The 15,360-nt window shown below is 44.1% G+C and overlaps 1 pseudogene; it reads right to left on the bottom strand.

The window, feature by feature from the left end:
• Nucleotides 1-12,073: 12,073 nt before the first annotated feature.
• LOC100667855 (T-complex protein 1 subunit zeta-like) lies at nucleotides 12,074-13,847 on the bottom strand (annotated as a pseudogene).
• Nucleotides 13,848-15,360: the final 1,513 nt, after the last annotated feature.

Raw genomic sequence — 15,360 nt, 5'->3', positions numbered from 1 at the left:
AAAGAATTGGTTGATGTTCGACCATTTCAAGAGGTAACGTATGATCAGTAACTGATGATACTGAAAGAAGTCCAAGCTGCACTGAAGACATTGGCAGAAAATAAGGCTCTGGGGATTGACTGAATACCAGTTGAGATGTTTCAACAAATGGATGCAGCGCTGGGAGTGCTCACTCGTCTGTGCCAAGAAATATGGAAGACAGCTACCTGGCCAACAGACTGGAAGAGATCCATATTTATGACTATTCCCAAGAAAGGTGATCCAACCAAATGTGGAAATTATCCATCATTAATATCACATGCAAGCAAAATTTTGCTGAAAATCATTCAAAAGTGGCTGCAGCAGTATACCAACAGGGAACTGCCATAAACTCAGGTTGGATTCAGAAGAGAAGGTGGAACCGGGGATATCATTGCTGATGTCAGATGGATCCTGGCTGAAAACAGAGAATACCAGAAAGATTTTTACCTGTGTGTTATTGACTATGCAAAGGCCTTCCACTTTGTGGATCATAACAAATTATGGATAACATTGCAGAGAATGGGAATTTCAGGATACTTAATTTTGCTCACGAGGAATCTGTACATGGATCAAGAGGCAGTCTTTTAAACAGAACGAGGGGATACTGCATGGTTTAAAGTCAGGAAAGGTGTGCATCAGGGTCGTGTCCTTTCACCATGCCTATTTAACCTGTATGTATGCTGAGCAAATAATCGGAGAACCTGGACTATATGAAGAAGAACGGGGCATAAGGACTGGAGGAAGACTCATTAACGGCCTGCATTTTGCGGATCACACAACCTTGCTTGCTGAAAATGAAGAGGACTTGAATCAATTACTGATGCAGATCAAAGACCACAGCCTTCAGTATGGATTACGCCTCAACATAAAACAAAAATCCTCACAACTGAATCAATAAACAACATCATGATGAACGGAGAAAACACTGAGGTTGTCAAGGATTTCGTTTCACTTGGATCGACAATCAACAGCCATGGAAGCGGCAGTCAAGAAATCAAAAGACCTGTTGCATTGGGCAAATCTGTTGCAAAAGACCTCTTTAAAGTGTTGAAAAGCAAAGATGTCACCTTGAAGACTAAGGTGCACCTGACCCAAGCCATGATGTTTTCAATCACCTCACACACGTGAAAGCTGGACAGTGAATAAGGAAGACCGAGGAAAGATTGATGCCTTTGAATTGTGGTGTTGGCAAAGAATATTGGAGATGGCATGGAGTTCCAAAAGAACAAACAAGTCTGTCTTGGAAGAAGTACAACCAGGATGCTCCTTAGAAGCAAAGATAGTAAGACTACGTCTCGTGTGTTTTGGGCATATTATCAGAAGGGATCAGTCCCTGGAGAAGGACATCATGCTTGGTAAAGTAGAGGGTCAGCGAAAAAGGGGAAGACTCTCAACGAGATGGATTGACACAGTGGCTGCAACAATGGGCTCAAGCATAGCAACAATTTTGAGGACTGCTCAGGACCGGGCAGTGTTTCCTTCTGGTGTGCATAGTGTTGCTACGAGCCAGAACCCACTGGCGGCACCTAACAACAACTACAACGTACTCTGCCTCTCTCTATTCACCCCTTGCCTGAGACAGCGACCTCGTATACAATGTTGTCGTTAGCTGCCATGGAGTCTGCTCTAACTCCTGGCGACCCTGTGCACAAAGGAACAAAACATTGCCCGGTCCTGAACCATCTTCATGATCTTTGGTGTGCTCGAGTCCATTGTTGTGGCCACTGTGTGTTTGAGTGCCTTCTAGCTGAGAGGGGTCATCTTCCAGCACTATATCCAACAATGCTCTGTTGTGATCCAAAGGATTTTCCTTGGCTAATTTTTGGAAGTAGATCACCAGGCCTTTCTTCCTAGTTTGTCTTAGTCCAGAAGCTCCACTGAAATCTGTCCACCGTGGGTGACCTTGCTAGTATTTGAAATACTGGTGGCATAGCTTCTAGCAAGCCACCACAGTTAAGATACACTGACAGACAGGTGGTGGTTGTACATAACAGGTGCTCAGTAAAAACACGTTGAATTAATGCATGATGTATAAGGGAGGAAAGGAAGGGAAATGGGGCCAACAAGGGGGCACTAGCATTTTCAGGTGCCCACCATCTGGTTTCGTGCCAGTGTTTCACATCTCTTCTGTCGTTATTTCTTTGCCACAACTTGGGACGTAGACTGGATCATGTGGGGTGGAGAGCCTCCTCATGAAGGGAGGGGTTTTCACCGTGATATTTTCCACGTGGGGCAGATGATTCAAAAGGTGTCAACTCTTCTTCGGTCTTCCTTATTCATTGTCCAGCTTTCACATGCATATGAGGCGATTGAAAATACCACTGCTTGGGTCAGGCGTACCTTAGTCCGCAAGGTGACATCTTTGCTTTTCAATGCTTTAAAGAGGTCTTTTGCAACAGATTTGCCTGGTGCAATGCATCTTTTTTGATTTCTTGACTGCTGCTTCCATGGGTGTTGATTGTGGATCCAAGTAAAATGAAATCCTTGACAACCTCAATCTTCTCTCCGTTTATCATGATGTTGCTCATTGGTCCAGTTGTGAGGATTTTTGTTTTCTTTATGTTGAGGTGCAACCCACACTGAAGGCTCTGGTCTTTGATCTTCATCAGTAAGTGCTTTAAGCCCTCTTCACTTTCAGCAAGCAAAGTTGTGTCACCTGCATAACGCAGGTTGTTAATGAGTCTTCCTCCAATCCTGATGCCCCGTTCTTCTTCATATAGTCCAGCTTCTCAGATTATTTGCTTGGCATACAGCAATAGGAATAGGTATGGTGAAAGGATACAACTCTTATGCACACCTTTCCCGGCTTTAAACCGTGCGGTATCCCATTGTTTTATTTGAATGACTGCGTCTTGATCCATGTAGAGATTCCTCACGAGCACAATTAAGTGTTCCAAAATTCCCATTTTTTGCATGTAATCCATAATGGGTTATGATCCACACAGTCGAATGACTTAGGATAGTTGATAAAATACAGGTAAACATCTTTCTGGTATTCTGTTTCAGCCAGGATCAATCTGACATCAGCAATGATATCCCTGGTTCCATGTCCTCTTCTAAATCTGACTTGAATTTCTGGCAGTTCCTTGTTGATATACTGCTGCAGCTGCTTTCGAATGATCTTTAGCAAAATTTTCCTTGCGTGTGGTATTAATGATATTGTTGGATAATTTCCACATTTGGTTGGCTCACCTTTCTTGGGAATAGGCATAAATATAGATCTCTTCCAGTCGGTTGGCCAGGTAGCGTCTTCCAAATTTCTTGGCATAGATGAGTAAGCACTTCCAGAGCTGCATCCGACTGTTGAAACTTCTCAATTGGTATTCAGTCCATTCCCGGTGCCTTGTTTTTCGACAATTTCTTCAGGGCAGCTTGGGTTTCTTCCTTCAGTACCAGTAAATAGAGAGAGGCAGAGTATATGGACCCTATCATAAAAGACTTTGTATTCTAGTTGGGAAGACAAACCTACTTATTAAAGATGTTAAATATAAACATAAGGTAGCCATACCAGAGGTGGCACAAAGCAATGCAGGATGCTGCACTGTGGGGATGTGGACACAGGAAATCTCTGCGGTCCATCTCTGTGGATGGGAAAGGCTGATGAGGGGAGACACTTTACCTGGACGAAGGTGGTAGGACATTGAGACATCAGAAAGTGTATGCTCTCATGACAATCAAATACTTTCCCTGCCTGCTCACTAACAAAGCATTTCCAGTGTCAGAATTAAAGTTTAAAATAGAGACACTACTGAGAGTGGTAATATTTTGACCTAAGTCTAACTATAGTGTAAATGGCTAATACAGAATCCTTTCCTCATCTGTTCCAACCGATTCATTCTATTTCAAACTCATGCTGAGAATTTGGATTTCTAACCAGTTTCCTGCTGAGAATTTGATTTCCACCCCAGATATACTGAATCAGAATCTACATTTTAAGAAGATCTCCAGGGGATTCTTATGTACAATTTCCTGGGAACTTGTTACTGATGAAAATTCTCAGGCAGGAGCTTGTTAGAAACGCAAATTCTCAGCAGGGGTGTGAGCAGGAACCAACCGGTTTGAATCCCTGATTTGGACCAGGTTATATGGCTTTTCCACAGCAGTTGCTGAGGGATTTTCTAAGGAGATTTTTCCCAAAGGAAAATCTTGATGGGGGAGGGAGGGGCTATTGAATCTTTGAAAGCAAGAGGCCACATGGCAAAGACATCACCTTCAAAGGTCTGTCTGGGGCTGGTTCTACAATTGCGGAGCTGCGGATACCAGAGGCAAAGTTGGAATCAGGCCAGGTCTGCTGAGGAGCGACCTCGGCGCTTGCAGGGGCCTTGGGACTACTGCGTTGTGCTGTAGTCAGGTGCTGCGTGGGCCCTGCCCTAGGCTGTGGACACGCGGGCGTCGGTTTGGGTCCTGACCTGAGCATCTCCTGTTCCAGGGAGCGCAGCAGCAGCAGCACCCCTTCTCCGGGACCTGAGGTTCAGTGGAGAGGCCCCCAGGCTTCACCTGCAGCCAGGAGGGAACACGGCAGCTGCCTGCTGGCCCCTCACGCTCAGAGGTGGGCGCTGCGGGGCTGACAGCCCCTTGGGGAGGGCCTTGGCCACGTGATTAGCCCAGGTGCAGGCAGCGAGGTCTGCGCCCACCTCCTCCTTCACAGTGATGGTTTGCACCTGCGCATAAAGCGTGACGTTCCCAGCAGGGACTCTGAATACCAAGCGCAGCTATGGCTGTGGGTGGGTTGGTGGCCGAAGGACCGTGCTTTAGGGCACAAGCAACCCTGCGCTCTGCAGACCCCGGCTCTGAGGCAGCAGTGCCCAGCTGTCATGTGTGAGCTACAGGCTGCCCACCTCAGTGAAGATCTAAGACCCCAGCAGACACAATTAAGCAGACCCAGAGTGAAGGTGCAATAAAGCATCCCACACCTCCGCCCCAAGCCGCTGCTTCTGCTGGGTCCATTTACAGCTCTTTCTTGTTATCAAGAAAGAGCCTTATCTGCACCAGGAAGGTTTTATGGAACAACAAAGCAGAGTAACGGAGACACAGCTTCTGTACTCTTTTTATTTGTTTCTTTCATTTAACACCGAGTGTTACCATCTCTGGAGCACTGGTGGTGCAGTGGTTAAAGGGCTCGGCTACCAACGGAAAGGTCAGTAGTTGGAACCCACCAGCCGCTCTGCATGAGAAAGATGCAGCAGTCTGCTTCCCTAAAGATTTACAGCCTTGGAAACCCTATGGAGGCAGTTCTGCTCAGTCCTACAGGGTGGCTGTCAGTCAGACTCAACTCAACGACAGTGGGTTTTGGTTTGGTTTCCATCTTTTCTGCAAAAAGGATAAAACCTTTCATTGTTGCATCCTTTGTTCACATATATGTGTGCACATTGCCTTTATGGAATTGCGTACCTGGTTTTTTGTACCTGTTAAAAGAGTCCTCAAGCATAGGAGTTTCCACCTCTTGAGGAGGATATATGGAAGTTCAGAAAACCCAGGGTTATGGGAAGGAGCCCTGATGGTGCAATGGTTAAGTGTTTGGCTGCTAACAAAAAGGTCGGTGGGTTTGAACCCACCCAGTGGCTCTGCAGGAGAAAAGACCTGGCCATCTGCTCCTGTTAAGATTATAGCTGAGGAAACCCTAGGCTACTCTTGTCATATAGGGTCAGTATGAGTCGGAATCGACTGGATGGCATCCAACAACTACAGGGTTATGGAAAATGTTTGTGTCCATAAAAGCTGAGATGCATACAGTCCGGTTAAACAAGTAAATCCTTGACTTTGCACCCCATCCCAGGCATTCTTCAGTTCACAGAACTGAGCCTGACCCCACTGACTTGGCAGGGCTGTTGAGAGGCCACCTTGGTCAGAAGCTGAAGTGTGTTGGCTCCCATTCCCACCACAGCATCGCCTCCCCCACTCCAGACTGCTTAGCGTTTTTATGTTTCTTTCCTCTTCAGGTAAACACTCTTCCTGGCTCTTTCACTCTTCTCACTCGTGAGTGGCTTTGCTTTTCTCTTGCTTGAAAATGTGTCCTTTCTCTCTTCTCATAAGCCCCTAAACACAGGATGGAAGCACTGCAGAGCTTGGCTCTGTCACCCCTAGCCCCTGAGAGCATCAAGACTTCTAGACTTGAGTCTGGGAGCTGATCCCGGCAAAGAGAGTTTGTCCCACTGTCCTCTGAGGTACTAGAGTTGGAGGCATTAGGCGACTAAGAGGAGCTTTCTACAGCCTCCACTTCTCTGGGGAGAAAGCAATGTCACCCCCAAGGCCAGATAAAGAGATGTGCCTGTTGAGCACCAGTCCGAGGCAGATCCCTGATACTAGGTCTGGTTTCTTCTTTTTTCCTGCTAGAGCTATTAAGATGACTTGGAGATGGCATTTAAGTGTTGAAAATGGAAATGAAGCCTCACCTCCTGCAGGAAGCCACCAAGACTTATCCCATCTCACTAGGGTCAAGACTTGATTGTCCTCTTACTTGTGTGGGATTTGATGTGTGTATTTGGGCTTCTAGCCCCCAAAACTATGAGACAATAAATTTCTGCTCTTTAAAGCCACCCACTTGTGGTATTTTTTTGTTACAGTAGCACTAGGAAACTAAGACACCTTCCTCTTGTGAAAATTGAGTGCAATTTCTCATCTTTTCCTATGCTGACCTGACTTCAACAGTCACCTTCTAGACAGACAAATAAAATCCCGTGTTGAATCATATTTGGCCAATGTGTGACACAATTATAAAATGTTATGGAAAAGAGCTTTGGATTTGGAATCAGGAAGTCCAGGCCCAGGCCTCAGCCCCAGCTCCAGCTCTGCCAAATTTGTTTAAACTCCCTGAATCTCATGCTCCTGCTCTCCAAAGGGGAGAGAAATGTATGCTCTACTTACCACTTGAGGTTATCATGAAGACCAAAACAAAAATGAGGGGGAGGAAAAGTGCTTTGTAAATGTACACACCCTATGAATATAAGGTATTATCTCATTTTTTTCTTTATAAGTACTTCCACTTCCAAAGCCCAACCTGAGACGTCTCAGAAACTGGTCTCATTTTAATTATGCGAAAAATTGAGATTCTCTTTATGAAATCAGGAATCACTTTATTTTTTACAACACGAGCTCCACTCATGTACCTCCTAGGCAGCATTGCATTGATCTGGTTCACATATGCATTCCAGATAACCCAGGGAAATGCTTTTCTTGTCCTCCTATATACAGGCTGTTTTAGGAAGGGCTATATGAGACCTGGGAGCCCTGGTGTTGCAGTGGTTAAGAGCTCGGCTGTTAACCAAAAGGTCAGCAGCTTGAATCCACCAGCTGCTCCTTTGAAACCCCACAGGACAGTTGTACTCTGTCTTATAGGGTCACTGCAAGTTGAAATCGACTCAGTGGCAATAGGTTTGGTTTTTTAAATATGAGTCCTAAGAGCTATTGGCACCGATTATACTTATTTTGGTTCCACTTGTGCTGTTAGGACAACTATTTGTTCATCCTTCTGAGGTGGAGAAGCTAAGATGGTGAGTTCTCTCTAGTCCTACTTGGATCTTCAAGCTAGCCTTAGAGTACCAGGCAGATATATCAAAATATTTACAATGAGGGACTGGGGCTAATCAAAAAATTGATGTATGTTTTGCTGTGTATATTCTCGACAACGACAAAATAAATAAAATTTTGAAAAACCACCACTTGTTCATAAACTTTTTTTTTTTCAGTCAAGTTGTAAATTTTTTTAATCTACATTTAGCAAACAAATACAGTGTTTTGTTTCTTCACTGAACTATATGGGTTTTTGTTTGTGTGTAAATATGTGTTTTTATTTCTGTTCTTGCAAATTATTAATATCTGATCACTTAGACTGTCTATATCTATACATGGGCTTGACTGAAATTTTTCATCTTTGTCTAAAACAATGCTTAATTATTGCTAGTGTCCCTAAATATGTTACTTTACAAACTCTTAAAAATTGAACATGGAGACCAATCTTGAAACATCGAACAACAGTCTAATTTTTTTAGCCAACAAAATATATTTTTTTACTTTTGTCTCTTAACTCAAAGCTACTCTGAAAAGAACTATTGTTTTAATCTAAACATCGTCACTTAAGAGCCTCTGACCATATGATGTTCAAAAGCAGCTTTTAAGACACTTGGTTACATATCTGGACTCTCATTGGTGAAAGGCCCAAAGGGATATCTCCATCACAAGCCAGCTGCCTATGTTTGTTTGTCCCACAGGGGAAAAATAATCACATTTTGATCATACGTGCTAATGCTTTGGACTGAATTGTGTTCCCAAAAAGTTATGTTGAAGTCTTAATCCCTATGCCTGTGAACGTGACTTTGGTTAGAAATAGGATCTTTAAAGATGTTATTAGTTAAGTTAACTTGAGGTCATACTGGAGGAGGGTGGGTCCTAATCCTATACGACTGGTGTCCTTATAAAGGAGAAGAGACACAGAGACAGGGAGACAGAGGAAGGATACCATGTGATGCTGTAGCTGCAAGCCAAGGAATGCCAGGAGCCATCAGAGCTGGGAGAGAGGCAGGAACAAATTCTCCCTCAGAACCTCAGAAGGAATCAACATGGCTGACACCTTGATTTGGATTCCCAGCCTCCAGGACTGTGAGGCAATACATTTTTGTTCTTTGTTCTTATAAGCCGCCCAGTTTGTGGTGTTTTGTTACAGTAGCCCTAGGAAACCAATATGGCCAACAACAGTTGAAACTGGCTCATCACCATCCTGTCATCTGGGGTACACTTTTAAGGCATACATGAGGGTCACACAATGAAGAAATAACTGTCGTTTTAGAGCCTGAAACACATGCTTTCACAGTTAGTTTTTTTACTTTAATTATGTGCAGCACAAGCATCTTGTGCCTGTGGAAACGTGACGAATAACGAATGGTACCATTACTAACACACCTCCTTGTCTAAGAAAAGGCTCTCAAAAACATCACAGTTATTTTGTTGCCCTGAAAAAGTAAGGCTGCTTTTAGAGAATTATCAAAACAAAACAAAGATAAATGATGCCCAAAACCCAATAACCTTCCAAATCTTACAAGGATGTTTTGATCCTTAAAACTGTGCCAAAATAGTTAACTGGCCGGTACTAAAAACCACCTGAGCCTTCAGACCAGTTCTGTGAGACTTGTCGAGATTCGGGGGTGTGTGCTGCTCTGGGGAAGGAATTCCAGCCTGGATAGCCCTGGGAGTGTTTGTGGACCAGAAGCGAGTACATCCCTAACCCATTAAGATAGGGTCACATGGACAGATATCAAAATCTAACCTTATCTGGGTACACTTTGAGTTGATTGAAAGAGCCCCCAGTTTTCCTCAGAGGACTTCACACACACAAGTCCCTCCCCATCAAGACCAAAAGCTGCTCCAGAAATGCAGTAGAAATGGAGCCAATTAGAGAGCTACAGCGACCCTCACTGGGCAGGAGGGCACTACTCCAAGGAGAAATCTTTTTGGCTTGAAAACAGAATCTACGTGGAAGTAGCAGAGGCAACAAGAGTAGAAGGACTGTCTTCCAGGGCCTGTATTGTCATAATGATTTAAAATCCGGTGGATTTGGGGAAATAACAATAACAATGTGAATGTGAATGCCGGCCTTGCCAATCTGTGAGGCTCTCTGCCAGGGATTCCCCCACCTCTGCGTTCATTAGACCCTGCCCTCCCCACTGCACAGGCCTGGCTCTGACCCCTGGGACACAAGGAAACGTCTGGCCTCTCAGACAGCAAATTGCAGCATGAATGTGAGTGGAGTCAGCCACAGAACTTAAAATGATTTCCGATTCCTCTGAATTTCTTATTCTCTAAGGTAACCCTAACCCTGGAGCCCTGGTGGTGCGGTGGTTAAGAGCTTGGCTGCTAACCAAAAGGTCAGCAGTTTGAATCCACCCACCAGCCACTCCTTGGAAACCCTATGAGGCAGTTCTACTGTGTCCTACACGGTCACTATGAGTTGGTATCTACTCGATGGCAATGGGTTAGGTTTTTGTTTAACCCTAACCCTAGAAGTAACCTAGACTAGTTATGTCTAGGGTTAGGGTTAGGGCTAGGGTCAGGATTAGGTCTAAGGATAGGGTTAGTTTTAAGGGTAGAATTAAATCTAGGGCTAGGGCTAGGGTTAGATTTATGGCTATGGTCAGATCTGGGGTTAGGGTTAGGGTTAGTGCTAAGGCTAGTGTTAGGGTTAGGGTTATGATTTGGTTTAGAGTTAGGGTTTTCCTTCTGAAAAAGTTAATCCAGAAATTCAACCTTCTTAAATGGTCCAAAGGCATGCAGTTAGTGGGTGGTGTGGACTCTGAGAGAACCATAGCAATTGCTTGAAACTAGAAATACAGAGATTGGTATCTTTTTAAAAAGCACCAGTTTTACCAAATATGTGCTTTTTCTCTGTCTTCCCTGCTCTCTAGGTCTCCTTGAATCAAGAAACAAGGACTCCTCTATCACATGTCTCTGAGCTTCACTGAGCTTTTACAAATCCTGAAATTAAAATTGTTTGCCATTAGCTAATAATCTGAATTTATTTCTTAACCTGTGGCCAGTACCGTGCTAGGAAGGTATGTGTCAGGAATAGGAGAGGGAAGTATGAGGAAATGATAAAATATAGTTTTTGTGACTCAGAGAGTATATAATATTACAGCTTAGGTTGGTTGGTGGGGGAGGGGAGCTATCTACACACACACAAAGCAATTAGAGAACAAAGTAAGAGCGCAGTTATTATGTGCTAAAGTGTGTGGCACAGATTACATGTCCTTTAAAGAGTTCAGAGGAAAATAGACCAGTGCAGACTAAAGCCATCTGAGATGATTTTATTACAGCCTCACAGATCCATTTTTAAAGGCAAATAATAAAGGGGTAAGAGATGTTCATTTAGCGGTCAGCATTAGAAAGGGCTGTTTTAGGGAGGAAAAAGGAAAGTGCACAGTTTCATGCAACCAAAAAACCAAACTGAACCCTGCGCTGTCGAGTCGATTTCAACTCATAGCAACCCTATAGGACAGAGTAGAACTGCCCCATAGAGTTTCCAAGGAGCACCTGGAGGATTCGAACTGCTGACCCTCTGGTTAGCAGCTATAGCACTTAACCACTATGCCAGGGTTTCCGTTTCCTGCAAAGTCACTGCTAATTTGAGTCAGAGAAAGTTCAAGCTCTGATGAAATAAAAACACATCCTTTACTGGGTTGATTAGTTGGTGCATTACAGCGAGGAGAATGTGCCTATCAGAGGGGTGCTGAGAAGATACGTTCCCAATATCTGTGTCCCCATTCGGAATTTCTCTCATTTGCTCGTCCAATATATTAATTCCTTGCTATAGCTATTGAAAGAATTCTTTTGAGCCTCTTATGAAGACCCACAACAAACAGTCTTAAAAATAGCTGCTCTCTGACAGGCTTTCTAATCCTCGCCCCACATTCCTTCTCCCCTCACTGCCCCGACAAGGATCCTGTAAGCTGTCTTGACAGAACCTCAATGTGCTAAATGAGGACTGTTCTTGTTAGTTGCCATCCAGTCGAATCCCAGTCATGGCGTCCCCATGTGTGCAGAGTAGAACTGCTCCATAGGGTTTTCAATGGCTGTGACCTTCTGGAAGCCGGCGCCTCTGTGTGGGCTTGAACCAGGGCTTCGAACCACTTCGAACTCCTGCTGAGAATTTGCATTTCCACCCCAGATATACTGAATCAGAACCTACATTTTAACAAGATCCCCGGGGGATTCTTATGTATAATAAATTGTTCCTGTTTTTGAAGGAATATTTATTAATTATAAAAATAGATAACATAGGCTTATCTAACATGTAATTTTATGCCACTGCAGTTAAAGCAAAACCACCGCTTTAGTGGGTAAAAAGAACTTGCTTTCTGTGTACACACTTCAGCGCAATTAAAAAATGCTGTAATTATAATTTCAGAACTTCAGAATTTGAATAGATGACAATTGCCTATGTTAATACGGGAAAAGGAAATGTCTTTGAAAATCGTTGGAAGCTTGGACAAAAATTCCACAGCTATATTCTTAGGGTCACTCTGCAGAGTCTTCATGATTCGGACAACATAAGCGAAGCTTCAATTCAACCTTTCAGAGAAGACATTCCAGCTTGCGTGATCGCATCAGCCAGGAGACTGTTGACAGCGATCACAGTGCAGGCATGAAGAAGTTGTTTCTCGGTACAATAGTTATCCCATATGCCTGCTTCTGCTGCTACCGTAGGCTCACCTGTGTTTAAGTCTACACTGACAAGCTGACAAGATTCCGAATGTTCTGCTTGAACATTTACTAGTGTTTCCTGAAGGTCAAAACCAGAATTCTGAGCAAGAACCTTGGCAACAATGAGCAAGGCATCAGCAAATGCTTGGACTCCAAGTTGGGCCCTGCCCTTGACACTGGGCTTGTATTTCATCAGAACTTCCGTCATTGCCACTTCCACTGCACCAGCACCTGGAACCACACAGTCATCATCCGTAGCATTTTTGACCACCCTCAAGCCATCTCTTATCGTATCTTTGATGTGAGTGAGTGTGTGCTTATTTGGTCCTTTGACCTGTAGTGTGACAGAGTGAGGGTTGTTGCATCTCTCAATGGAGGTGAACTTCTCTTCTCCCAATGTACACTCATAGATGAGTCCTGCACGTCCCCAAACAGTCAGGATTTAGGTCATCTAAACAATTTAGAGCCACCCTTCTACAGGAAAGTGTGAGCCTCTCTGTATTTCTTTGTTTAGCTCTGCGCAGAACTACTATGCCTTCTTTTGCAAGGAAGGGCATCTGAGGAAAAAGGGTCAATTCCCTTTTGATTAATAACGACAAATCCTTTATTTGTATCCCCACAGACTTTCTTTTTCAGTTCTATTATTTTGTTAACTCTATCTTCAACGAGGAAACCCTAGTGGTGTAGAGGTTAAGAGCTATGCGACTGCTAACCAAAAAGGTTACCAGTTCAAATCCACCAGTTGCTCCTTGGAAACTCTATGGGGCATTTCTACTCTGTCCTATAGGGTTGCTATGAGTTGGAATTCACTCGACGGCAACGAGTTTGTTTTTGTTTTTTTGTCTTCAATGAATTTTCTTTCAGCTTTTGCAAGTTTCTCTTCTGCACTCTTGTAAGAGAAGCCAGAGTTCACTTCTGTTTTTTCATATTAGAATGACACAGTGCATGTGAGGATGTACGCATCTTCTATTCTTTTCTTCGTATCAGGATACTGTGTGCCATGCTCCAAAACAAGCCCTCTGATTAAGCTTGTATCAGTTGCAGATTTATATTTCATCTCCACGATTTCAGCCATGAAACGGTCAATAAGTTCATCAGGTTTTTTAATGGCCAAAATGGAGACAGCTACAGCCTCTGTTACTACGTCAGCAAGTTCGGCACGAACTTTAGTATGCAGACATATTCTGGCCCCGTCTATAAGTGTTTCTCTGTCCATCTCTTTGTTTACTTTGATTTGTTCCAAACACTAAATTGCCTTTTCCTTTGCAACTTCAAATCCTTCAGTTATTATTCTGGGATGCAGACCTTCAGCGTAAAGGTCCACCTGTTTCAGCAGCTCTCCAGTGATCAGGACATTGGAAGTAGGACCATCACCAATTATGTCATCCTGGCCTGTTGCTAATTTTGCTATTAAGGGGGCTGTTGAGTGTTGAGTTTGTATTTCATGAGGTAGCACATTGCCATCTTCAGTAAGCTTGATGTCTTCAGCGCCAGAAACAAGCATCTTCATGGTGCTCTCGGGCCCCAGGTTGGTCCTCAGCACATCCTGTAGCCGCTGGACCATGCTGATGTTGACCACCATGCTGCCTGGGCTGTGCCGCCTTGGCTTTGGGGCTCAGGGTCTTCACGCCTGCCATGGCGGGCCCAGCAGAGGAAGAGAACGAGACCCAGCCTGCAAGGCCAGCTCAGTGTCTATGTATAAAAATCCGAGAACCACTGCTCTCCTAGTGGTTCTAGAATTGGTCCCTAAACAGCAGCATTAGCTTCACCTGGAAACTTGTTAGGAATACCAATTTTCAGGGAGGGTTTGAATGTGAAAGAACTGATTAGAATCCCAGGTTTGAAACACCAACTTTTTGGCTAGTAGTCAAGTGCTTAACCAGCTCATATAATCTAGTCAATGAAAGATGCTGAAACCATGGGCAAAAAAATGCAGTTACAAGTCCTCAGACCCCCGAACCCCAGATGCAGTGGCACTGCCTGGTTGCCAAGGGAGGGCGGCTCCTAGAAGAATGCCCACTTTCTTCCAGCTGGTTCCAAAATGCAGATTGTCCCAACAGCACACCCTTGATTTTTCCCATGTTCCTTCTTTTTTTTAATTGTAGTAAAATATATACAACAAAAGGTTTGCCATTTTACCCATTTTTAAGTATACAATTCAGTGATGTTGATTAATTCATCATGTGTGCAACCATCACCACTATCCATTTCCAAAAGTTTTTCATCACCCCAATCAGAAACTCTGTACCCCTTCAGCACTAACTCTCCATTTCCCTCCTCCACCAGCCCCTGCTAACCTCTAATCTCCTTTCTGTCTCTACGCATTTGCCTATTCTAGATATTTCATATCAGTGGGATCATGGGAGATTTATCCTTTTGTGTCTGATTTAGTCCACTCAGCCTAATGTTTTCAAGGTTCATTCATGTCATGGCATGAGTCAGAACTTCATTTCTCTTTTTGACTGAATAATATTCCATTGCATGGATGAACCACGTTGTGTTTATCCATTCATCTGTTGATGGACACTTGGGTTGTGTCCACCGTTTGACTATTGGGAACATGCTGCAATTAGAATTAATGCACATGTGTTTGTTTGCATTCTGCTTTCAGCTCTTTAGGGTATATCCCCAGGAGTGGAATTGCCGGGTCACATGGGATTTCTATGTTTGACTTTTGGAGGAACCACCGAAGTGCTTGTCCATGAACAAGACTCACAGAATTTAGGGCTGCACGGACTTGACCGAGAATTGAATTTGGACCACTCGGTTCACGGTGGAAATTGTGTCCCTGAGAAATCTTTCAGGGTCCCCAGATCCCCAATCCTGCAGTCCACCACGGCCTTGGGCCTTTGCTGGTGGTAGACTGTGGGGTTGGAATTACTCCCTGACCCTCCTCAGTGGTCACTTTGAGTCCTTGCCTCTGCCCGACAGCTCACCTGGTCTTTTGGTTCCTGAATTCCTCCCACCTTAGTTTTTACACCACAGGCTCTAAACTCCGTTATGGGTGGAAGTCTCAGCTGCAACCCCCAGAGGGGCCCTTTGCTAGAAGAGTGTCAAGTCCCCACCCTTTAACCTCACCTCTCATGTGATCACAAGCCTCGTGCAGAAAGCCAAGCCACCAAGGACATCATCCTAGGAAGAGAATCTTTC

This window comes from Loxodonta africana, chromosome 11 (genome assembly GCF_030014295.1).
Source record: "Loxodonta africana isolate mLoxAfr1 chromosome 11, mLoxAfr1.hap2, whole genome shotgun sequence".
Classification (NCBI taxonomy): domain Eukaryota; kingdom Metazoa; phylum Chordata; class Mammalia; order Proboscidea; family Elephantidae; genus Loxodonta; species Loxodonta africana.
The sequence above is the reverse complement of the archived record's forward strand: the minus strand, read 5'-3'. Positions and strand labels throughout refer to the sequence as shown.